We start from the raw sequence: 17,111 nt of genomic DNA on the forward strand, positions 1-17,111 counted from the left end.
GGTTTTTTTTTTGTTTTTTTTTTCTTTCTTGCTATTTCTATGCTTGGGTGGCCTCCGTTTCATGGTTCATGGTCTTCGTATTTTTGGAACGGAGCCGATCGGTCACGTGGGTCCCACGCCTCGCGTACGAAAACAAAGGAGGTTCTGCGTCTTTTAAGACATACAAGCAATAAGCATGGATAGTATTTCGGGTGCGATCATACCAGCACTAATGCACCGGATCCCATCAGAACTCCGCAGTTAAGCGTGCTTGGGCGAGAGTAGTACTAGGATGGGTGACCCCCTGGGAAGTCCTCGTGTTGCACCCCCCTTTTTCGTTGTCCGTTTGCGTTTTTTTAGATTTTACGTGTGGTTTTTTTTGTTTTTTTTTTCTTTCTTGCTATTTCTATGCTCGGGTGGCCTCCGCTTCATGGTTCATGGTTTTCGTATTTTTGCAACGGAGCCGATCGGTCACGTGGGTTCCACGCCTCGCGTACGAAAACAAAGGAGGTTCTGCGTCTTTTAAGACATAAAAGCAATAAGCATGGATAGTATTTCGGGTGCGATCATACCAGTACTAATGCACCGGATCCCATCAGAACTCCGCAGTTAAGCGTGCTTGGGCGAGAGTAGTACTAGGATGGGTGACCCCCTGGGAAGTCCTCTTGTTGCACCCTCCCTTTTTCGTTGTCCGTTTGCGTTTTTTTAGATTTTACGTGCGGTTTTTTTTTTGTTTTTTTTTCTTGCTATTTCTATGCTCGGGTGGCCTCCGTTTCATGGTTCATGGTCTTCGTATTTTTGGAACGGAGCCGATCGGTCACGTGGGTCCCACGCCTCGCGTACGAAAACAAAGGAGGTTCTGTGTCTTTTAAGACATACAAACAATAAGCATGGACAGTATTTCGGGTTCGATCATACCAGCACTAATGCACCGGATCCCATCAGAACTCCGCAGTTAAGCGTGCTTGGGCGGGAGTAGTACTAGGATGGGTGACCCCATGGGAAGTCCTCGTGTTGCACCCCCCTTTTTCGTTGTCCGTTTGCGTTTTTTTAGATTTTACGTGCGGTTTTTTTTTGTTTTTTTTTCTTGCTATTTCTATGCTCGGGTGGCCTCCGTTTCATGGTTCATGGTCTTCGTATTTTTGGAACGGAGCCGATCGGTCACGTGGGTCCCACGCCTCGCGTACGAAAACAAAGGAGGTTCTGCGTCTTTTAAGACATACAAGCAATAAGCATGGATAGTATTTCGGGTGCGATCATACCAGCACTAATGCACCGGATCCCATCAGAACTCCGCAGTTAAGCGTGCTTGGGCGAGAGTAGTACTAGGATGGGTGACCCCCTGGGAAGTCCTCGTGTTGCACCCCCCTTTTTCGTTGTCCGTTTGCGTTTTTTTAGATTTTACGTGCGGTTTTTTTTTTTTTTTTCTTTCTTGCTATTTCTATGCTCGGGTGGCCTCCGCTTCATGGTTGATGGTTTTCGTATTTTTGGAACGGAGCCGATCGGTCACGTGGGTTCCACGCCTCGCGTACGAAAACAAAGGAGGTTCTGCGTCTTTTAAGACATACAAGCAATAAGCATGGACAGTATTTCGGGTGCGATCATACCAGCACTAATGCACCGGATCCCATCAGAACTCCGCAGTGAAGCGTGCTTGGGCGGGAGTAGTACTAGGATGGGTGACCCCATGGGAAGTCCTCGTGTTGCACCCCCCTTTTTCGTTGTCCGTTTGCGTTTTTTTAGATTTTACGTGCGGTTTTTTTTTGTTTTTTTTTCTTTTCTTGCTATTTCTATGCTCCGGTGGCCTCCGCTTCATGGTTGATGGTCTTCGTATTTTTGGAACGGAGCTGATCGGTCACGTGGGTCCCACGCCTCGCGTACGAAAACAAAGGAGTTTCTGCGTCTTTTAAGACATACAAGCAATAAGCATGGATAGTATTTTGGGTGCGATCATACCAGCACTAATGCACCGGATCCCATCAGAACTCCGCAGTTAAGCGTGCTTGGGCGAGAGTAGTACTAGGATGGGTGACCCCCTGGGAAGTCCTCGTGTTGCATCCCCCTTTTTCGTTGTCCGTTTGCGTTTTTTTAGATTTTACGTGCGGTTTTTTTTTGTTTTTTTTTCTTTCTTGCTATTTCTATGCTCGGGTGGCCTCCGTTTCATGGTTCATGGTCTTCGTATTTTTGGAACGGAGCCGATCGGTCACGTGGGTCCCACGCCTCGCGTACGAAAACAAAGGAGGTTCTGCGTCTTTTAAGACATACAAGCAATAAGCATGGATAGTATTTCGGGTGCGATCATACCAGCACTAATGCACCGGATCCCATCAGAACTCCGCAGTTAAGCGTGCTTGGGCGAGAGTAGTACTAGGATGGGTGACCCCCTGGGAAGTCCTCGTGTTGCACCCCCCTTTTTCGTTGTCCGTTTGCGTTTTTTTAGATTTTACGTGCGATTTTTTTTTTGTTTTTTTTTCTTTCTTGCTATTTCTATGCTCGGGTGGCCTCCGTTTCATGGTTCATGGTCTTCGTATTTTTGGAACGGAGCCGATCGGTCACGTGGGTCCCACGCCTCGCATACGAAAACAAAGGAGGTTCTGCGTCTTTTAAGACATACAAGCAATAAGCATGGATAGTATTTCGGGTGCGATCATACCAGCACTAATGCACCGGATCCCATCAGAACTCTGCAGTTAAGCGTGCTTGGGCGAGAGTAGTACTAGGATGGGTGACCCCCTGGGAAGTCCTCGTGTTGCACCCCCCTTTTTCGTTGTCCGTTTGCGTTTTTTTAGATTTTACGTGCGGTTTTTTTTTTGTTTTTTTTTTCTTTCTTGCTATTTCTATGCTCGGGTGGCCTCCGTTTCATGGTTCATGGTCTTCGTATTTTTGGAACGGAGCCGATCGGTCATGTGGGTCCCACGCCTCGCGTACGAAAACAAAGGAGGTTCTGTGTCTTTTAAGACATACAAGCAATAAGCATGGACAGTATTTCGGGTGCGATCATACCAGCACTAATGCACCGGATCCCATCAGAACTCCGCAGTTAAGCGTGCTTGGGCGGGAGTAGTACTAGGATGGGTGACCCCATGGGAAGTCCTCGTGTTGCACCCCCCTTTTTCGTTGTCCGTTTGCGTTTTTTTAGATTTTACGTGCGGTTTTTTTTTGTTTTTTTTTCTTTCTTGCTATTTCTATGCTCCGGTGGCCTCCGCTTCATGGTTGATGGTCTTCGTATTTTTGGGACGGGGCTGATCGGTCACGTGGGTCCCACGCCTCGCGTACGAAAACAAAGGAGTTTCTGCGTCTTTTAAGACATACAAGCAATAAGCATGGATAGTATTTTGGGTGCGATCATACCAGCACTAATGCACCGGATCCCATCAGAACTCCGCAGTTAAGCGTGCTTGGGCGAGAGTAGTACTAGGATGGGTGACCCCTTGGGAAGTCCTCGTGTTGCACCCCCTTTTTCGTTGTCCGTTTGCGTTTTTTTAGATTTTACGTGCGGTTTTTTTTTGTTTTTTTTTTCTTTCTTGCTATTTCTATGCTCGGGTGGCCTCCGTTTCATGGTTCATGGTCTTCGTATTTTTGGAACGGAGCCGATCGGTCACGTGGGTCCCACGCCTCGCGTACGAAAACAAAGGAGGTTCTGCGTCTTTTAAGACATACAAGCAATAAGCATGGATAGTATTTCGGGTGCGATCATACCAGCACTAATGCACTGGATCCCATCAGAACTCCGCAGTTAAGCGCGCTTGGGCGAGAGTAGTACTAGGATGGGTGACCCCCTGGGAAGTCCTCGTGTTGCACCCCCCTTTTTCGTTGTCCGTTTGCGTTTTTTTAGATTTTACGTGCGGTTTTTTTTTTGTTTTTTTTTTCTTTCTTGCTATTTCTATGCTCGGGTGGCCTCCGTTTCATGGTTCATGGTCTTCGTATTTTTGGAACGGAGCCGATCGGTCACGTGGGTCCCACGCCTCGCGTACGAAAACAAAGGAGGTTCTGCGTCTTTTAAGACATACAAGCAATAAGCATGGATAGTATTTCGGGTGCGATCATACCAACACTAATGCACCGGATCCCATCAGAACTCCGCAGTTAAGCGTGCTTGGGCGGGAGTAGTACTAGGATGGGTGACCCCATGGGAAGTCCTCGTGTTGCACCCCCCTTTTTCGTTGTCCGTTTGCGTTTTTTTAGATTTTACGTGCGGTTTTTTTTTGTTTTTTTTTCTTTCTTGCTATTTCTATGCTCTGGTGGCCTCCGCTTCATGGTTGATGGTCTTCGTATTTTTGGAACGGAGCTGATCGGTCACGTGGGTCCCACGCCTCGCGTACGAAAACAAAGGAGGTTCTGCGTCTTTTAAGACATACAAGCAATAAGCATGGATAGTATTTTGGGTGCGATCATACCAACACTAATGCACCGGATCCAATCAGAACTCCGCAGTTAAGCGTGCTTGGGCGAGAGTAGTACTAGGATGGGTGACCCCCTGGGAAGTCCTCGTGTTGCATCCCCCTTTTTCGTTGTCCGTTTGCGTTTTTTTAGATTTTACGTGCATTTTTTTTTGTTTTTTTTTTCTTTCTTGCTATTTCTATGCTCGGGTGGCCTCCGTTTCATGGTTCATGGTCTTCGTATTTTTGGAACGGAGCCGATCGGTCACGTGGGTCCCACGCCTCGCGTACGAAAACAAAGGAGGTTCTGCGTCTTTTAAGACATACAAGCAATAAGCATGGATAGTATTTCGGGTGCGATCATACCAGCACTAATGCACCGGATCCCATCAGAACTCCGCAGTTAAGCGTGCTTGGGCGAGAGTAGTACTAGGATGGGTGACCCCCTGGGAAGTCCTCGTGTTGCACCCCCCTTTTTCGTTGTCCGTTTGCGTTTTTTTAGATTTTACGTGCGGTTTTTTTTTTGTTTTTTTTTTCTTTCTTGCTATTTCTATGCTTGGGTGGCCTCCGTTTCATGGTTCATGGTCTTCGTATTTTTGGAACGGAGCCGATCGGTCACGTGGGTCCCACGCCTCGCGTACGAAAACAAAGGAGGTTCTGCGTCTTTTAAGACATACAAGCAATAAGCATGGATAGTATTTCGGGTGCGATCATACCAGCACTAATGCACCGGATCCCATCAGAACTCCGCAGTTAAGCGTGCTTGGGCGAGAGTAGTACTAGGATGGGTGACCCCCTGGGAAGTCCTCGTGTTGCACCCCCTTTTTCGTTGTCCGTTTGCGTTTTTTTAGATTTTACGTGCGGTTTTTTTTGTTTTTTTTTTTCTTTCTTGCTATTTCTATGCTCGGGTGGCCTCCGCTTCATGGTTCATGGTTTTCGTATTTTTGCAACGGAGCCGATCGGTCACGTGGGTTCCACGCCTCGCATACGAAAACAAAGGAGGTTCTGCGTCTTTTAAGACATAAAAGCAATAAGCATGGATAGTATTTCGGGTGCGATCATACCAGCACTAATGCACCGGATCCCATCAGAACTCCGCAGTTAAGCGTGCTTGGGCGAGAGTAGTACTAGGATGGGTGACCCCCTGGGAAGTCCTCGTGTTGCACCCTCCCTTTTTCGTTGTCCGTTTGCGTTTTTTTAGATTTTACGTGCGGTTTTTTTTTGTTTTTTTTTCTTGCTATTTCTATGCTCGGGTGGCCTCCGTTTCATGGTTCATGGTCTTCGTATTTTTGGAACGGAGCCGATCGGTCACGTGGGTCCCACGCCTCGCGTACGAAAACAAAGGAGGTTCTGTGTCTTTTAAGACATACAAACAATAAGCATGGACAGTATTTCGGGTTCGATCATACCAGCACTAATGCACCGGATCCCATCAGAACTCCGCAGTTAAGCGTGCTTGGGCGGGAGTAGTACTAGGATGGGTGACCCCATGGGAAGTCCTCGTGTTGCACCCCCCTTTTTCGTTGTCCGTTTGCGTTTTTTTAGATTTTACGTGCGGATTTTTTTTGTTTTTTTTTCTTGCTATTTCTATGCTCGGGTGGCCTCCGTTTCATGGTTCATGGTCTTCGTATTTTTGGAACGGAGCCGATCGGTCACGTGGGTCCCACGCCTCGCGTACGAAAACAAAGGAGGTTCTGCGTCTTTTAAGACATACAAGCAATAAGCATGGATAGTATTTCGGGTGCGATCATACCAGCACTAATGCACCGGATCCCATCAGAACTCCGCAGTTAAGCGTGCTTGGGCGAGAGTAGTACTAGGATGGGTGACCCCCTGGGAAGTCCTCGTGTTGCACCCCCCTTTTTCGTTGTCCGTTTGCGTTTTTTTAGATTTTACGTGCGGTTTTTTTTTTGTTTTTTTTTTCTTTCTTGCTATTTCTATGCTCGGGTGGCCTCCGTTTCATGGTTCATGGTCTTCGTATTTTTGGAACGGAGCCGATCGGTCACGTGGGTCCCACGCCTCGCGTACGAAAACAAAGGAGGTTCTGCGTCTTTTAAGACATACAAGCAATAAGCATGGATAGTATTTCGGGTGCGATCATACCAGCACTAATGCACCGGATCCCATCAGAACTCCGCAGTTAAGCGTGCTTGGGCGAGAGTAGTACTAGGATGGGTGACCCCTGGGAAGTCCTCGTGTTGCACCCCCCTTTTTCGTTGTCCGTTTGCGTTTTTTTAGATTTTACGTGCGGTTTTTTTTGTTTTTTTTTCTTTCTTGCTATTTCTATGCTCGGGTGGCCTCCGCTTCATGGTTGATGGTTTTCGTATTTTTGGAACGGAGCCGATCGGTCACGTGGGTTCCACGCCTCGCGTACGAAAACAAAGGAGGTTCTGCGTCTTTTAAGACATAAAAGCAATAAGCATGGATAGTATTTCGGGTGCGATCATACCAGCACTAATGCACCGGATCCCATCAGAACTCCGCAGTTAAGCGTGCTTGGGCGAGAGTAGTACTAGGATGGGTGACCCCCTGGGAAGTCCTCGTGTTGCACCCCCCCTTTTTCGTTGTCCGTTTGCGTTTTTTTAGATTTTACGTGCGGTTTTTTTTTGTTTTTTTTTCTTGCTATTTCTATGCTCGGGTGGCCTCCGTTTCATGGTTCATGGTCTTCGTATTTTTGGAACGGAGCCGATCGGTCACGTGGGTCCCACGCCTCGCGTACGAAAACAAAGGAGGTTCTGTGTCTTTTAAGACATACAAACAATAAGCATGGACAGTATTTCGGGTTCGATCATACCAGCACTAATGCACCGGATCCCATCAGAACTCCGCAGTTAAGCGTGCTTGGGCGGGAGTAGTACTAGGATGGGTGACCCCATGGGAAGTCCTCGTGTTGCACCCCCCTTTTTCGTTGTCCGTTTGCGTTTTTTTAGATTTTACGTGCGGTTTTTTTTTGTTTTTTTTTCTTGCTATTTCTATGCTCGGGTGGCCTCCGTTTCATGCTTCATGGTCTTCGTATTTTTGGAACGGAGCCGATCGGTCACGTGGGTCCCACGCCTCGCGTACGAAAACAAAGGAGGTTCTGCGTCTTTTAAGACATACAAGCAATAAGCATGGATAGTATTTCGGGTGCGATCATAGCAGCACTAATGCACCGGATCCCATCAGAACTCCGCAGTTAAGCGTGCTTGGGCGAGAGTAGTACTAGGATGGGTGACCCCCTGGGAAGTCCTCGTGTTGCACCCCCCTTTTTCGTTGTCCGTTTGCGTTTTTTTAGATTTTACGTGCGGTTTTTTTTTTGTTTTTTTTTTCTTTCTTGCTATTTCTATGCTCGGGTGGCCTCCGTTTCATGGTTCATGGTCTTCGTATTTTTGGAACGGAGCCGATCGGTCACGTGGGTCCCACGCCTCGCGTACGAAAACAAAGGAGGTTCTGCGTCTTTTAAGACATACAAGCAATAAGCATGGATAATATTTCGGGTGCGATCATACCAGCACTAATGCACCGGATCCCATCAGAACTCCGCAGTTAAGCGTGCTTGGGCGAGAGTAGTACTAGGATGGGTGACCCCTGGGAAGTCCTCGTGTTGCACCCCCCTTTTTCGTTGTCCGTTTGCGTTTTTTTAGATTTTACGTGCGGTTTTTTTTGTTTTTTTTTCTTTCTTGCTATTTCTATGCTCGGGTGGCCTCCGCTTCATGGTTGATGGTTTTCGTATTTTTGGAACGGAGCCGATCGGTCACGTGGGTTCCACGCCTCGCGTACGAAAACAAAGGAGGTTCTGCGTCTTTTAAGTCATAAAAGCAATAAGCATGGATAGTATTTCGGGTGCGATCATACCAGCACTAATGCACCGGATCCCATCAGAACTCCGCAGTTAAGCATGCTTGGGCGAGAGTAGTACTAGGATGGGTGACCCCCTGGGAAGTCCTCGTGTTGCACCCCCTCTTTTTCGTTGTCCGTTTGCGTTTTTTTAGATTTTACGTGCGGTTTTTTTTTGTTTTTTTTTCTTGCTATTTCTATGCTCGGGTGGCCTCCGTTTCATGGTTCATGGTCTTCGTATTTTTGGAACGGAGCCGATCGGTCACGTGGGTCCCACGCCTCGCGTACGAAAACAAAGGAGGTTCTGTGTCTTTTAAGACATACAAGCAATAAGCATGGACAGTATTTCGGGTGCGATCATACCAGCACTAATGCACCGGATCCCATCAGAACTCCGCAGTTAAGCGTGCTTGGGCGAGAGTAGTATTAGGATGGGTGACCCCTTGGGAAGTCCTCGTGTTGCACCCCACTTTTTCGTTGTCCGTTTGCGTTTTTTTAGATTTTACGTGCGGTTTTTTTTTGTTTTTTTTTTCTTTTCTTGCTACTTCTATGCTCGGGTCGCCTCCGCTTCATGGTTGATGGTTTTTGTATTTTTGGAACGGAGCCGATCGGTCACGTGGGTTCCACGCCTCGCGTACGAAAACAAAGGAGGTTATGCGTCTTTTAAGACATAAAAGCAATAAGCATGGATAGTATTTCGGGTGCGATCATACCAGCACTAATGCACCGGATCCCATCAGAACTTCGCAGTTAAGCGTGCTTGGGCGAGAGTAGTACTAGGATGGGTGACCCCCTGGGAAGTCCTCGTGTTGCACCCCCTCTTTTTCGTTGTCCGTTTGCGTTTTTTTAGATTTTACGTGCGGTTTTTTTTTGTTTTTTTTTTCTTGCTATTTCTATGCTCGGGTGGCCTCCGTTTCATGGTTCATGGTCTTCGTATTTTTGGAACGGAGCCGATCGGTCACGTGGGTTCCACGCCTCGCGTACGAAAACAAAGGAGGTTATGCGTCTTTTAAGACATAAAAGCAATAAGCATGGATAGTATTTCGGGTGCGATCATACCAGCACTAATGCACCGGATCCCATCAGAACTCCGTAGTTAAGCGTGCTTGGGCGAGAGTAGTACTAGGATGGGTGACCCCCTGGGAAGTCCTCGTGTTGCACCCCCCCTTTTTCGTTGTCCGTTTGCGTTTTTTTAGATTTTACGTGCGGTTTTTTTTTGTTTTTTTTTCTTGCTATTTCTATGCTCGGGTGGCCTCCGTTTCATGGTTCATGGTCTTCGTATTTTTGGAACGGAGCCGATCGGTCACGTGGGTCCCACGCCTCGCGTACGAAAACAAAGGAGGTTCTGTGTCTTTTAAGACATACAAGCAATAAGCATGGACAGTATTTCGGGTGCGATCATACCAGCACTAATGCACCGGATCCCATCAGAACTCCGCAGTTAAGCGTGCTTGGGCGGGAGTAGTACTAGGATGGGTGACCCCATGGGAAGTCCTCGTGTTGCACCCCCCTTTTTCGTTGTCCGTTTGCGTTTTTTTAGATTTTACGTGCGGTTTTTTTTTGTTTTTTTTCTTTCTTGCTATTTCTATGCTCCGGTGGCCTCCGCTTCATGGTTGATGGTCTTCGTATTTTTGGAACGGAGCTGATCGGTCACGTGGGTCCCACGCCTCGCGTACGAAAACAAAGGAGTTTCTGCGTCTTTTAAGACATACAAGCAATAAGCATGGATAGTATTTTGGGTGCGATCATACCAGCACTAATGCACCGGATCCCATCAGAACTCCGCAGTTAAGCGTGCTTGGGCGAGAGTAGTACTAGGATGGGTGACCCCCTGGGAAGTCCTCGTGTTGCACCCCTTTTTCGTTGTCCGTTTGCGTTTTTTTAGATTTTACGTGCGGTTTTTTTTTGTTTTTTTTTTCTTTCTTGCTATTTCTATGCTCGGGTGGCCTCCGTTTCATGGTTCATGGTCTTCGTATTTTTGGAACGGAGCCGATCGGTCACGTGGGTCCCACGCCTCGCGTACGAAAACAAAGGAGGTTCTGCGTCTTTTAAGACATACAAGCAATAAGCATGGATAGTATTTCGGGTGCGATCATACCAGCACTAATGCACTGGATCCCATCAGAACTCCGCAGTTAAGCGTGCTTGGGCGAGAGTAGTACTAGGATGGGTGACCCCCTGGGAAGTCCTCGTGTTGCACCCCCCTTTTTCGTTGTCCGTTTGCGTTTTTTTAGATTTTACGTGCGGTTTTTTTTTGTTTTTTTTTCTTTCTTGCTATTTCTATGCTCCGGTGGCCTCCGCTTCATGGTTGATGGTCTTCGTATTTTTGGAACGGAGCTGATCGGTCACGTGGGTCCCACGCCTCGCGTACGAAAACAAAGGAGGTTCTGCGTCTTTTAAGACATACAAGCAATAAGCATGGATAGTATTTTGGGTGCGATCATACCAGCACTAATGCACCGGATCCCATCAGAACTCCGCAGTTAAGCGTGCTTGGGCGAGAGTAGTACTAGGATGGGTGACCCCCTGGGAAGTCCTCGTGTTGCATCCCCCTTTTTCGTTGTCCGTTTGCGTTTTTTTAGATTTTACGTGCATTTTTTTTTGTTTTTTTTTTCTTTCTTGCTATTTCTATGCTCGGGTGGCCTCCGTTTCATGGTTCATGGTCTTCGTATTTTTGGAACGGAGCCGATCGGTCACGTGGGTCCCACGCCTCGCGTACGAAAACAAAGGAGGTTCTGCGTCTTTTAAGACATACAAGCAATAAGCATGGATAGTATTTCGGGTGCGATCATACCAGCACTAATGCACCGGATCCCATCAGAACTCCGCAGTTAAGCGTGCTTGGGCGAGAGTAGTACTAGGATGAGTGACCCCCTGGGAAGTCCTCGTGTTGCACCCCCCTTTTTCGTTGTCCGTTTGCGTTTTTTTAGATTTTACGTGCGGTTTTTTTTTTGTTTTTTTTTTCTTTCTTGCTATTTCTATGCTTGGGTGGCCTCCGTTTCATGGTTCATGGTCTTCGTATTTTTGGAACGGAGCCGATCGGTCACGTGGGTCCCACGCCTCGCGTACGAAAACAAAGGAGGTTCTGCGTCTTTTAAGACATACAAGCAATAAGCATGGATAGTATTTCGGGTGCGATCATACCAGCACTAATGCACCGGATCCCATCAGAACTCCGCAGTTAAGCGTGCTTGGGCGAGAGTAGTACTAGGATGGGTGACCCCCTGGGAAGTCCTCGTGTTGCACCCCCCTTTTTCGTTGTCCGTTTGCGTTTTTTTAGATTTTACGTGCGGTTTTTTTTGTTTTTTTTTTCTTTCTTGCTATTTCTATGCTCGGGTGGCCTCCGCTTCATGGTTCATGGTTTTCGTATTTTTGCAACGGAGCCGATCGGTCACGTGGGTTCCACGCCTCGCGTACGAAAACAAAGGAGGTTCTGCGTCTTTTAAGACATAAAAGCAATAAGCATGGATAGTATTTCGGGTGCGATCATACCAGCACTAATGCACCGGATCCCATCAGAACTCCGCAGTTAAGCGTGCTTGGGCGAGAGTAGTACTAGGATGGGTGACCCCCTGGGAAGTCCTCGTGTTGCACCCTCCCTTTTTCGTTGTCCGTTTGCGTTTTTTTAGATTTTACGTGCGGTTTTTTTTTGTTTTTTTTTCTTGCTATTTCTATGCTCGGGTGGCCTCCGTTTCATGGTTCATGGTCTTCGTATTTTTGGAACGGAGCCGATCGGTCACGTGGGTCCCACGCCTCGCGTACGAAAACAAAGGAGGTTCTGTGTCTTTTAAGACATACAAACAATAAGCATGGACAGTATTTCGGGTGCGATCATACCAGCACTAATGCACCGGATCCCATCAGAACTCCGCAGTTAAGCGTGCTTGGGCGAGAGTAGTACTAGGATGGGTGACCCCCTGGGAAGTCCTCGTGTTGCACCCTCCCTTTTTCGTTGTCCGTTTGCGTTTTTTTAGATTTTACGTGCGGTTTTTTTTTTGTTTTTTTTTTCTTTCTTGCTATTTCTATGCTCGGGTGGCCTCCGTTTCATGGTTCATGGTCTTCGTATTTTTGGAACGGAGCCGATCGGTCATGTGGGTCCCACGCCTCGCGTACGAAAACAAAGGAGGTTCTGTGTCTTTTAAGACATACAAGCAATAAGCATGGACAGTATTTCGGGTGCGATCATACCAGCACTAATGCACCGGATCCCATCAGAACTCCGCAGTTAAGCGTGCTTGGGCGGGAGTAGTACTAGGATGGGTGACCCCATGGGAAGTCCTCGTGTTGCACCCCCCTTTTTCGTTGTCCGTTTGCGTTTTTTTAGATTTTACGTGCGAATTTTTTTTGTTTTTTTTTCTTTCTTGCTATTTCTATGCTCCGGTGGCCTCCGCTTCATGGTTGATGGTCTTCGTATTTTTGGGACGGGGCTGATCGGTCACGTGGGTCCCACGCCTCGCGTACGAAAACAAAGGAGTTTCTGCGTCTTTTAAGACATACAAGCAATAAGCATGGATAGTATTTTGGGTGCGATCATACCAGCACTAATGCACCGGATCCCATCAGAACTCCGCAGTTAAGCGTGCTTGGGCGAGAGTAGTACTAGGATGGGTGACCCCTTGGGAAGTCCTCGTGTTGCACCCCCTTTTTCGTTGTCCGTTTGCGTTTTTTTAGATTTTACGTGCGGTTTTTTTTTGTTTTTTTTTTCTTTCTTGCTATTTCTATGCTCGGGTGGCCTCCGTTTCATGGTTCATGGTCTTCGTATTTTTGGAACGGAGCCGATCGGTCACGTGGGTCCCACGCCTCGCGTACGAAAACAAAGGAGGTTCTGCGTCTTTTAAGACATACAAGCAATAAGCATGGATAGTATTTCGGGTGCGATCATACCAGCACTAATGCACTGGATCCCATCAGAACTCCGCAGTTAAGCGTGCTTGGGCGAGAGTAGTACTAGGATGGGTGACCCCCTGGGAAGTCCTCGTGTTGCACCCCCCTTTTTCGTTGTCCGTTTGCGTTTTTTTAGATTTTACGTGCGGTTTTTTTTTTGTTTTTTTTTTCTTTCTTGCTATTTCTATGCTCGGGTGGCCTCCGTTTCATGGTTCATGGTCTTCGTATTTTTGGAACGGAGCCGATCGGTCACGTGGGTCCCACGCCTCGCGTACGAAAACAAAGGAGGTTCTGCGTCTTTTAAGACATACAAGCAATAAGCATGGATAGTATTTCGGGTGCGATCATACCAACACTAATGCACCGGATCCCATCAGAACTCCGCAGTTAAGCGTGCTTGGGCGGGAGTAGTACTAGGATGGGTGACCCCATGGGAAGTCCTCGTGTTGCACCCCCCTTTTTCGTTGTCCGTTTGCGTTTTTTTAGATTTTACGTGCGGTTTTTTTTTGTTTTTTTTTCTTTCTTGCTATTTCTATGCTCTGGTGGCCTCCGCTTCATGGTTGATGGTCTTCGTATTTTTGGAACGGAGCTGATCGGTCACGTGGGTCCCACGCCTCGCGTACGAAAACAAAGGAGGTTCTGCGTCTTTTAAGACATACAAGCAATAAGCATGGATAGTATTTTGGGTGCGATCATACCAACACTAATGCACCGGATCCAATCAGAACTCCGCAGTTAAGCGTGCTTGGGCGAGAGTAGTACTAGGATGGGTGACCCCCTGGGAAGTCCTCGTGTTGCATCCCCCTTTTTCGTTGTCCGTTTGCGTTTTTTTAGATTTTACGTGCATTTTTTTTTGTTTTTTTTTTCTTTCTTGCTATTTCTATGCTCGGGTGGCCTCCGTTTCATGGTTCATGGTCTTCGTATTTTTGGAACGGAGCCGATCGGTCACGTGGGTCCCACGCCTCGCGTACGAAAACAAAGGAGGTTCTGCGTCTTTTAAGACATACAAGCAATAAGCATGGATAGTATTTCGGGTGCGATCATACCAGCACTAATGCACCGGATCCCATCAGAACTCCGCAGTTAAGCGTGCTTGGGCGAGAGTAGTACTAGGATGGGTGACCCCCTGGGAAGTCCTCGTGTTGCACCCCCCTTTTTCGTTGTCCGTTTGCGTTTTTTTAGATTTTACGTGCGGTTTTTTTTTTGTTTTTTTTTTCTTTCTTGCTATTTCTATGCTTGGGTGGCCTCCGTTTCATGGTTCATGGTCTTCGTATTTTTGGAACGGAGCCGATCGGTCACGTGGGTCCCACGCCTCGCGTACGAAAACAAAGGAGGTTCTGCGTCTTTTAAGACATACAAGCAATAAGCATGGATAGTATTTCGGGTGCGATCATACCAGCACTAATGCACCGGATCCCATCAGAACTCCGCAGTTAAGCGTGCTTGGGCGAGAGTAGTACTAGGATGGGTGACCCCCTGGGAAGTCCTCGTGTTGCACCCCCTTTTTCGTTGTCCGTTTGCGTTTTTTTAGATTTTACGTGCGGTTTTTTTTGTTTTTTTTTTTCTTTCTTGCTATTTCTATGCTCGGGTGGCCTCCGCTTCATGGTTCATGGTTTTCGTATTTTTGCAACGGAGCCGATCGGTCACGTGGGTTCCACGCCTCGCATACGAAAACAAAGGAGGTTCTGCGTCTTTTAAGACATAAAAGCAATAAGCATGGATAGTATTTCGGGTGCGATCATACCAGCACTAATGCACCGGATCCCATCAGAACTCCGCAGTTAAGCGTGCTTGGGCGAGAGTAGTACTAGGATGGGTGACCCCCTGGGAAGTCCTCGTGTTGCACCCTCCCTTTTTCGTTGTCCGTTTGCGTTTTTTTAGATTTTACGTGCGGTTTTTTTTTGTTTTTTTTTCTTGCTATTTCTATGCTCGGGTGGCCTCCGTTTCATGGTTCATGGTCTTCGTATTTTTGGAACGGAGCCGATCGGTCACGTGGGTCCCACGCCTCGCGTACGAAAACAAAGGAGGTTCTGTGTCTTTTAAGACATACAAACAATAAGCATGGACAGTATTTCGGGTTCGATCATACCAGCACTAATGCACCGGATCCCATCAGAACTCCGCAGTTAAGCGTGCTTGGGCGGGAGTAGTACTAGGATGGGTGACCCCATGGGAAGTCCTCGTGTTGCACCCCCCTTTTTCGTTGTCCGTTTGCGTTTTTTTAGATTTTACGTGCGGATTTTTTTTGTTTTTTTTTCTTGCTATTTCTATGCTCGGGTGGCCTCCGTTTCATGGTTCATGGTCTTCGTATTTTTGGAACGGAGCCGATCGGTCACGTGGGTCCCACGCCTCGCGTACGAAAACAAAGGAGGTTCTGCGTCTTTTAAGACATACAAGCAATAAGCATGGATAGTATTTCGGGTGCGATCATACCAGCACTAATGCACCGGATCCCATCAGAACTCCGCAGTTAAGCGTGCTTGGGCGAGAGTAGTACTAGGATGGGTGACCCCCTGGGAAGTCCTCGTGTTGCACCCCCCTTTTTCGTTGTCCGTTTGCGTTTTTTTAGATTTTACGTGCGGTTTTTTTTTTGTTTTTTTTTTCTTTCTTGCTATTTCTATGCTCGGGTGGCCTCCGTTTCATGGTTCATGGTCTTCGTATTTTTGGAACGGAGCCGATCGGTCACGTGGGTCCCACGCCTCGCGTACGAAAACAAAGGAGGTTCTGCGTCTTTTAAGACATACAAGCAATAAGCATGGATAGTATTTCGGGTGCGATCATACCAGCACTAATGCACCGGATCCCATCAGAACTCCGCAGTTAAGCGTGCTTGGGCGAGAGTAGTACTAGGATGGGTGACCCCTGGGAAGTCCTCGTGTTGCACCCCCCTTTTTCGTTGTCCGTTTGCGTTTTTTTAGATTTTACGTGCGGTTTTTTTTGTTTTTTTTTCTTTCTTGCTATTTCTATGCTCGGGTGGCCTCCGCTTCATGGTTGATGGTTTTCGTATTTTTGGAACGGAGCCGATCGGTCACGTGGGTTCCACGCCTCGCGTACGAAAACAAAGGAGGTTCTGCGTCTTTTAAGACATAAAAGCAATAAGCATGGATAGTATTTCGGGTGCGATCATACCAGCACTAATGCACCGGATCCCATCAGAACTCCGCAGTTAAGCGTGCTTGGGCGAGAGTAGTACTAGGATGGGTGACCCCCTGGGAAGTCCTCGTGTTGCACCCCCCCTTTTTCGTTGTCCGTTTGCGTTTTTTTAGATTTTACGTGCGGTTTTTTTTTGTTTTTTTTTCTTGCTATTTCTATGCTCGGGTGGCCTCCGTTTCATGGTTCATGGTCTTCGTATTTTTGGAACGGAGCCGATCGGTCACGTGGGTCCCACGCCTCGCGTACGAAAACAAAGGAGGTTCTGTGTCTTTTAAGACATACAAACAATAAGCATGGACAGTATTTCGGGTTCGATCATACCAGCACTAATGCACCGGATCCCATCAGAACTCCGCAGTTAAGCGTGCTTGGGCGGGAGTAGTACTAGGATGGGTGACCCCATGGGAAGTCCTCGTGTTGCACCCCCCTTTTTCGTTGTCCGTTTGCGTTTTTTTAGATTTTACGTGCGGTTTTTTTTTGTTTTTTTTTCTTGCTATTTCTATGCTCGGGTGGCCTCCGTTTCATGCTTCATGGTCTTCGTATTTTTGGAACGGAGCCGATCGGTCACGTGGGTCCCACGCCTCGCGTACGAAAACAAAGGAGGTTCTGCGTCTTTTAAGACATACAAGCAATAAGCATGGATAGTATTTCGGGTGCGATCATAGCAGCACTAATGCACCGGATCCCATCAGAACTCCGCAGTTAAGCGTGCTTGGGCGAGAGTAGTACTAGGATGGGTGACCCCCTGGGAAGTCCTCGTGTTGCACCCCCCTTTTTCGTTGTCCGTTTGCGTTTTTTTAGATTTTACGTGCGGTTTTTTTTTTGTTTTTTTTTTCTTTCTTGCTATTTCTATGCTCGGGTGGCCTCCGTTTCATGGTTCATGGTCTTCGTATTTTTGGA

The 17,111-nt window shown here is 47.4% G+C and overlaps 49 non-coding genes across 49 annotated transcripts; all 49 read left to right on the forward strand.

The window, feature by feature from the left end:
• Nucleotides 1-189: 189 nt before the first annotated feature.
• Nucleotides 190-308, forward strand: LOC145151518 (5S ribosomal RNA). The gene has a single exon (XR_013732087.1). It is a non-coding gene; the product is annotated as a 5S ribosomal RNA (ribosomal RNA).
• A 229-nt stretch (nucleotides 309-537) lies between these two features.
• Nucleotides 538-656, forward strand: LOC145146861 (5S ribosomal RNA). The gene has a single exon (XR_013727785.1). It is a non-coding gene; the product is annotated as a 5S ribosomal RNA (ribosomal RNA).
• A 227-nt stretch (nucleotides 657-883) lies between these two features.
• LOC145146083 (5S ribosomal RNA) lies at nucleotides 884-1,002 on the forward strand. Its single transcript, XR_013727034.1, has one exon. It is a non-coding gene; the product is annotated as a 5S ribosomal RNA (ribosomal RNA).
• Nucleotides 1,003-1,227: 225 nt separating this feature from the next.
• Nucleotides 1,228-1,346, forward strand: LOC145151520 (5S ribosomal RNA). Its single transcript, XR_013732089.1, has one exon. It is a non-coding gene; the product is annotated as a 5S ribosomal RNA (ribosomal RNA).
• A 226-nt stretch (nucleotides 1,347-1,572) lies between these two features.
• On the forward strand, nucleotides 1,573-1,691 carry LOC145155681 (5S ribosomal RNA). Its single transcript, XR_013736110.1, has one exon. It is a non-coding gene; the product is annotated as a 5S ribosomal RNA (ribosomal RNA).
• A 230-nt stretch (nucleotides 1,692-1,921) lies between these two features.
• Nucleotides 1,922-2,040, forward strand: LOC145153940 (5S ribosomal RNA). Its single transcript, XR_013734430.1, has one exon. It is a non-coding gene; the product is annotated as a 5S ribosomal RNA (ribosomal RNA).
• Nucleotides 2,041-2,269: 229 nt separating this feature from the next.
• LOC145151521 (5S ribosomal RNA) lies at nucleotides 2,270-2,388 on the forward strand. Its single transcript, XR_013732090.1, has one exon. It is a non-coding gene; the product is annotated as a 5S ribosomal RNA (ribosomal RNA).
• Nucleotides 2,389-2,618: 230 nt separating this feature from the next.
• Nucleotides 2,619-2,737, forward strand: LOC145155108 (5S ribosomal RNA). Its single transcript, XR_013735565.1, has one exon. It is a non-coding gene; the product is annotated as a 5S ribosomal RNA (ribosomal RNA).
• Nucleotides 2,738-2,968: 231 nt separating this feature from the next.
• On the forward strand, nucleotides 2,969-3,087 carry LOC145153745 (5S ribosomal RNA). Its single transcript, XR_013734237.1, has one exon. It is a non-coding gene; the product is annotated as a 5S ribosomal RNA (ribosomal RNA).
• A 229-nt stretch (nucleotides 3,088-3,316) lies between these two features.
• Nucleotides 3,317-3,435, forward strand: LOC145153463 (5S ribosomal RNA). The gene has a single exon (XR_013733970.1). It is a non-coding gene; the product is annotated as a 5S ribosomal RNA (ribosomal RNA).
• A 229-nt stretch (nucleotides 3,436-3,664) lies between these two features.
• LOC145144747 (5S ribosomal RNA) lies at nucleotides 3,665-3,783 on the forward strand. The gene has a single exon (XR_013725751.1). It is a non-coding gene; the product is annotated as a 5S ribosomal RNA (ribosomal RNA).
• Nucleotides 3,784-4,014: 231 nt separating this feature from the next.
• Nucleotides 4,015-4,133, forward strand: LOC145144792 (5S ribosomal RNA). Its single transcript, XR_013725794.1, has one exon. It is a non-coding gene; the product is annotated as a 5S ribosomal RNA (ribosomal RNA).
• A 229-nt stretch (nucleotides 4,134-4,362) lies between these two features.
• Nucleotides 4,363-4,481, forward strand: LOC145148596 (5S ribosomal RNA). Its single transcript, XR_013729474.1, has one exon. It is a non-coding gene; the product is annotated as a 5S ribosomal RNA (ribosomal RNA).
• Nucleotides 4,482-4,710: 229 nt separating this feature from the next.
• LOC145151522 (5S ribosomal RNA) lies at nucleotides 4,711-4,829 on the forward strand. The gene has a single exon (XR_013732091.1). It is a non-coding gene; the product is annotated as a 5S ribosomal RNA (ribosomal RNA).
• Nucleotides 4,830-5,060: 231 nt separating this feature from the next.
• LOC145151523 (5S ribosomal RNA) lies at nucleotides 5,061-5,179 on the forward strand. The gene has a single exon (XR_013732092.1). It is a non-coding gene; the product is annotated as a 5S ribosomal RNA (ribosomal RNA).
• Nucleotides 5,180-5,408: 229 nt separating this feature from the next.
• On the forward strand, nucleotides 5,409-5,527 carry LOC145152620 (5S ribosomal RNA). Its single transcript, XR_013733150.1, has one exon. It is a non-coding gene; the product is annotated as a 5S ribosomal RNA (ribosomal RNA).
• Nucleotides 5,528-5,753: 226 nt separating this feature from the next.
• On the forward strand, nucleotides 5,754-5,872 carry LOC145146085 (5S ribosomal RNA). The gene has a single exon (XR_013727036.1). It is a non-coding gene; the product is annotated as a 5S ribosomal RNA (ribosomal RNA).
• Nucleotides 5,873-6,097: 225 nt separating this feature from the next.
• On the forward strand, nucleotides 6,098-6,216 carry LOC145151524 (5S ribosomal RNA). Its single transcript, XR_013732093.1, has one exon. It is a non-coding gene; the product is annotated as a 5S ribosomal RNA (ribosomal RNA).
• Nucleotides 6,217-6,447: 231 nt separating this feature from the next.
• On the forward strand, nucleotides 6,448-6,565 carry LOC145143334 (5S ribosomal RNA). The gene has a single exon (XR_013724379.1). It is a non-coding gene; the product is annotated as a 5S ribosomal RNA (ribosomal RNA).
• Nucleotides 6,566-6,793: 228 nt separating this feature from the next.
• LOC145151525 (5S ribosomal RNA) lies at nucleotides 6,794-6,912 on the forward strand. The gene has a single exon (XR_013732094.1). It is a non-coding gene; the product is annotated as a 5S ribosomal RNA (ribosomal RNA).
• A 226-nt stretch (nucleotides 6,913-7,138) lies between these two features.
• On the forward strand, nucleotides 7,139-7,257 carry LOC145146086 (5S ribosomal RNA). The gene has a single exon (XR_013727037.1). It is a non-coding gene; the product is annotated as a 5S ribosomal RNA (ribosomal RNA).
• A 225-nt stretch (nucleotides 7,258-7,482) lies between these two features.
• On the forward strand, nucleotides 7,483-7,601 carry LOC145143845 (5S ribosomal RNA). The gene has a single exon (XR_013724877.1). It is a non-coding gene; the product is annotated as a 5S ribosomal RNA (ribosomal RNA).
• A 231-nt stretch (nucleotides 7,602-7,832) lies between these two features.
• Nucleotides 7,833-7,950, forward strand: LOC145143345 (5S ribosomal RNA). The gene has a single exon (XR_013724390.1). It is a non-coding gene; the product is annotated as a 5S ribosomal RNA (ribosomal RNA).
• A 228-nt stretch (nucleotides 7,951-8,178) lies between these two features.
• LOC145136134 (5S ribosomal RNA) lies at nucleotides 8,179-8,297 on the forward strand. Its single transcript, XR_013720252.1, has one exon. It is a non-coding gene; the product is annotated as a 5S ribosomal RNA (ribosomal RNA).
• A 226-nt stretch (nucleotides 8,298-8,523) lies between these two features.
• On the forward strand, nucleotides 8,524-8,642 carry LOC145137614 (5S ribosomal RNA). The gene has a single exon (XR_013721145.1). It is a non-coding gene; the product is annotated as a 5S ribosomal RNA (ribosomal RNA).
• Nucleotides 8,643-8,873: 231 nt separating this feature from the next.
• On the forward strand, nucleotides 8,874-8,992 carry LOC145156062 (5S ribosomal RNA). Its single transcript, XR_013736487.1, has one exon. It is a non-coding gene; the product is annotated as a 5S ribosomal RNA (ribosomal RNA).
• A 227-nt stretch (nucleotides 8,993-9,219) lies between these two features.
• LOC145152454 (5S ribosomal RNA) lies at nucleotides 9,220-9,338 on the forward strand. The gene has a single exon (XR_013732976.1). It is a non-coding gene; the product is annotated as a 5S ribosomal RNA (ribosomal RNA).
• Nucleotides 9,339-9,564: 226 nt separating this feature from the next.
• LOC145153747 (5S ribosomal RNA) lies at nucleotides 9,565-9,683 on the forward strand. The gene has a single exon (XR_013734238.1). It is a non-coding gene; the product is annotated as a 5S ribosomal RNA (ribosomal RNA).
• Nucleotides 9,684-9,911: 228 nt separating this feature from the next.
• Nucleotides 9,912-10,030, forward strand: LOC145151526 (5S ribosomal RNA). The gene has a single exon (XR_013732095.1). It is a non-coding gene; the product is annotated as a 5S ribosomal RNA (ribosomal RNA).
• Nucleotides 10,031-10,258: 228 nt separating this feature from the next.
• On the forward strand, nucleotides 10,259-10,377 carry LOC145154574 (5S ribosomal RNA). The gene has a single exon (XR_013735043.1). It is a non-coding gene; the product is annotated as a 5S ribosomal RNA (ribosomal RNA).
• Nucleotides 10,378-10,606: 229 nt separating this feature from the next.
• Nucleotides 10,607-10,725, forward strand: LOC145153941 (5S ribosomal RNA). Its single transcript, XR_013734431.1, has one exon. It is a non-coding gene; the product is annotated as a 5S ribosomal RNA (ribosomal RNA).
• A 229-nt stretch (nucleotides 10,726-10,954) lies between these two features.
• Nucleotides 10,955-11,073, forward strand: LOC145143611 (5S ribosomal RNA). Its single transcript, XR_013724641.1, has one exon. It is a non-coding gene; the product is annotated as a 5S ribosomal RNA (ribosomal RNA).
• A 231-nt stretch (nucleotides 11,074-11,304) lies between these two features.
• LOC145151527 (5S ribosomal RNA) lies at nucleotides 11,305-11,423 on the forward strand. The gene has a single exon (XR_013732096.1). It is a non-coding gene; the product is annotated as a 5S ribosomal RNA (ribosomal RNA).
• A 229-nt stretch (nucleotides 11,424-11,652) lies between these two features.
• Nucleotides 11,653-11,771, forward strand: LOC145152621 (5S ribosomal RNA). Its single transcript, XR_013733151.1, has one exon. It is a non-coding gene; the product is annotated as a 5S ribosomal RNA (ribosomal RNA).
• A 226-nt stretch (nucleotides 11,772-11,997) lies between these two features.
• On the forward strand, nucleotides 11,998-12,116 carry LOC145152622 (5S ribosomal RNA). Its single transcript, XR_013733152.1, has one exon. It is a non-coding gene; the product is annotated as a 5S ribosomal RNA (ribosomal RNA).
• Nucleotides 12,117-12,348: 232 nt separating this feature from the next.
• LOC145153748 (5S ribosomal RNA) lies at nucleotides 12,349-12,467 on the forward strand. The gene has a single exon (XR_013734239.1). It is a non-coding gene; the product is annotated as a 5S ribosomal RNA (ribosomal RNA).
• Nucleotides 12,468-12,696: 229 nt separating this feature from the next.
• LOC145153464 (5S ribosomal RNA) lies at nucleotides 12,697-12,815 on the forward strand. Its single transcript, XR_013733971.1, has one exon. It is a non-coding gene; the product is annotated as a 5S ribosomal RNA (ribosomal RNA).
• A 229-nt stretch (nucleotides 12,816-13,044) lies between these two features.
• Nucleotides 13,045-13,163, forward strand: LOC145154575 (5S ribosomal RNA). Its single transcript, XR_013735044.1, has one exon. It is a non-coding gene; the product is annotated as a 5S ribosomal RNA (ribosomal RNA).
• A 231-nt stretch (nucleotides 13,164-13,394) lies between these two features.
• LOC145144793 (5S ribosomal RNA) lies at nucleotides 13,395-13,513 on the forward strand. Its single transcript, XR_013725795.1, has one exon. It is a non-coding gene; the product is annotated as a 5S ribosomal RNA (ribosomal RNA).
• Nucleotides 13,514-13,742: 229 nt separating this feature from the next.
• Nucleotides 13,743-13,861, forward strand: LOC145148597 (5S ribosomal RNA). Its single transcript, XR_013729475.1, has one exon. It is a non-coding gene; the product is annotated as a 5S ribosomal RNA (ribosomal RNA).
• A 229-nt stretch (nucleotides 13,862-14,090) lies between these two features.
• Nucleotides 14,091-14,209, forward strand: LOC145151529 (5S ribosomal RNA). Its single transcript, XR_013732097.1, has one exon. It is a non-coding gene; the product is annotated as a 5S ribosomal RNA (ribosomal RNA).
• A 231-nt stretch (nucleotides 14,210-14,440) lies between these two features.
• LOC145151530 (5S ribosomal RNA) lies at nucleotides 14,441-14,559 on the forward strand. Its single transcript, XR_013732098.1, has one exon. It is a non-coding gene; the product is annotated as a 5S ribosomal RNA (ribosomal RNA).
• Nucleotides 14,560-14,788: 229 nt separating this feature from the next.
• On the forward strand, nucleotides 14,789-14,907 carry LOC145152623 (5S ribosomal RNA). Its single transcript, XR_013733153.1, has one exon. It is a non-coding gene; the product is annotated as a 5S ribosomal RNA (ribosomal RNA).
• A 226-nt stretch (nucleotides 14,908-15,133) lies between these two features.
• On the forward strand, nucleotides 15,134-15,252 carry LOC145146087 (5S ribosomal RNA). Its single transcript, XR_013727038.1, has one exon. It is a non-coding gene; the product is annotated as a 5S ribosomal RNA (ribosomal RNA).
• Nucleotides 15,253-15,477: 225 nt separating this feature from the next.
• On the forward strand, nucleotides 15,478-15,596 carry LOC145151532 (5S ribosomal RNA). Its single transcript, XR_013732100.1, has one exon. It is a non-coding gene; the product is annotated as a 5S ribosomal RNA (ribosomal RNA).
• Nucleotides 15,597-15,827: 231 nt separating this feature from the next.
• Nucleotides 15,828-15,945, forward strand: LOC145143356 (5S ribosomal RNA). Its single transcript, XR_013724401.1, has one exon. It is a non-coding gene; the product is annotated as a 5S ribosomal RNA (ribosomal RNA).
• Nucleotides 15,946-16,173: 228 nt separating this feature from the next.
• LOC145151533 (5S ribosomal RNA) lies at nucleotides 16,174-16,292 on the forward strand. The gene has a single exon (XR_013732101.1). It is a non-coding gene; the product is annotated as a 5S ribosomal RNA (ribosomal RNA).
• Nucleotides 16,293-16,518: 226 nt separating this feature from the next.
• Nucleotides 16,519-16,637, forward strand: LOC145146088 (5S ribosomal RNA). Its single transcript, XR_013727039.1, has one exon. It is a non-coding gene; the product is annotated as a 5S ribosomal RNA (ribosomal RNA).
• Nucleotides 16,638-16,862: 225 nt separating this feature from the next.
• On the forward strand, nucleotides 16,863-16,981 carry LOC145143846 (5S ribosomal RNA). The gene has a single exon (XR_013724878.1). It is a non-coding gene; the product is annotated as a 5S ribosomal RNA (ribosomal RNA).
• Nucleotides 16,982-17,111: the final 130 nt, after the last annotated feature.

Source organism: Lactuca virosa, chromosome 1 (genome assembly GCF_052849685.1).
Source record: "Lactuca virosa cultivar CGN04683 chromosome 1, Lactuca_virosa_CGN04683_v6, whole genome shotgun sequence".
Classification (NCBI taxonomy): domain Eukaryota; kingdom Viridiplantae; phylum Streptophyta; class Magnoliopsida; order Asterales; family Asteraceae; genus Lactuca; species Lactuca virosa.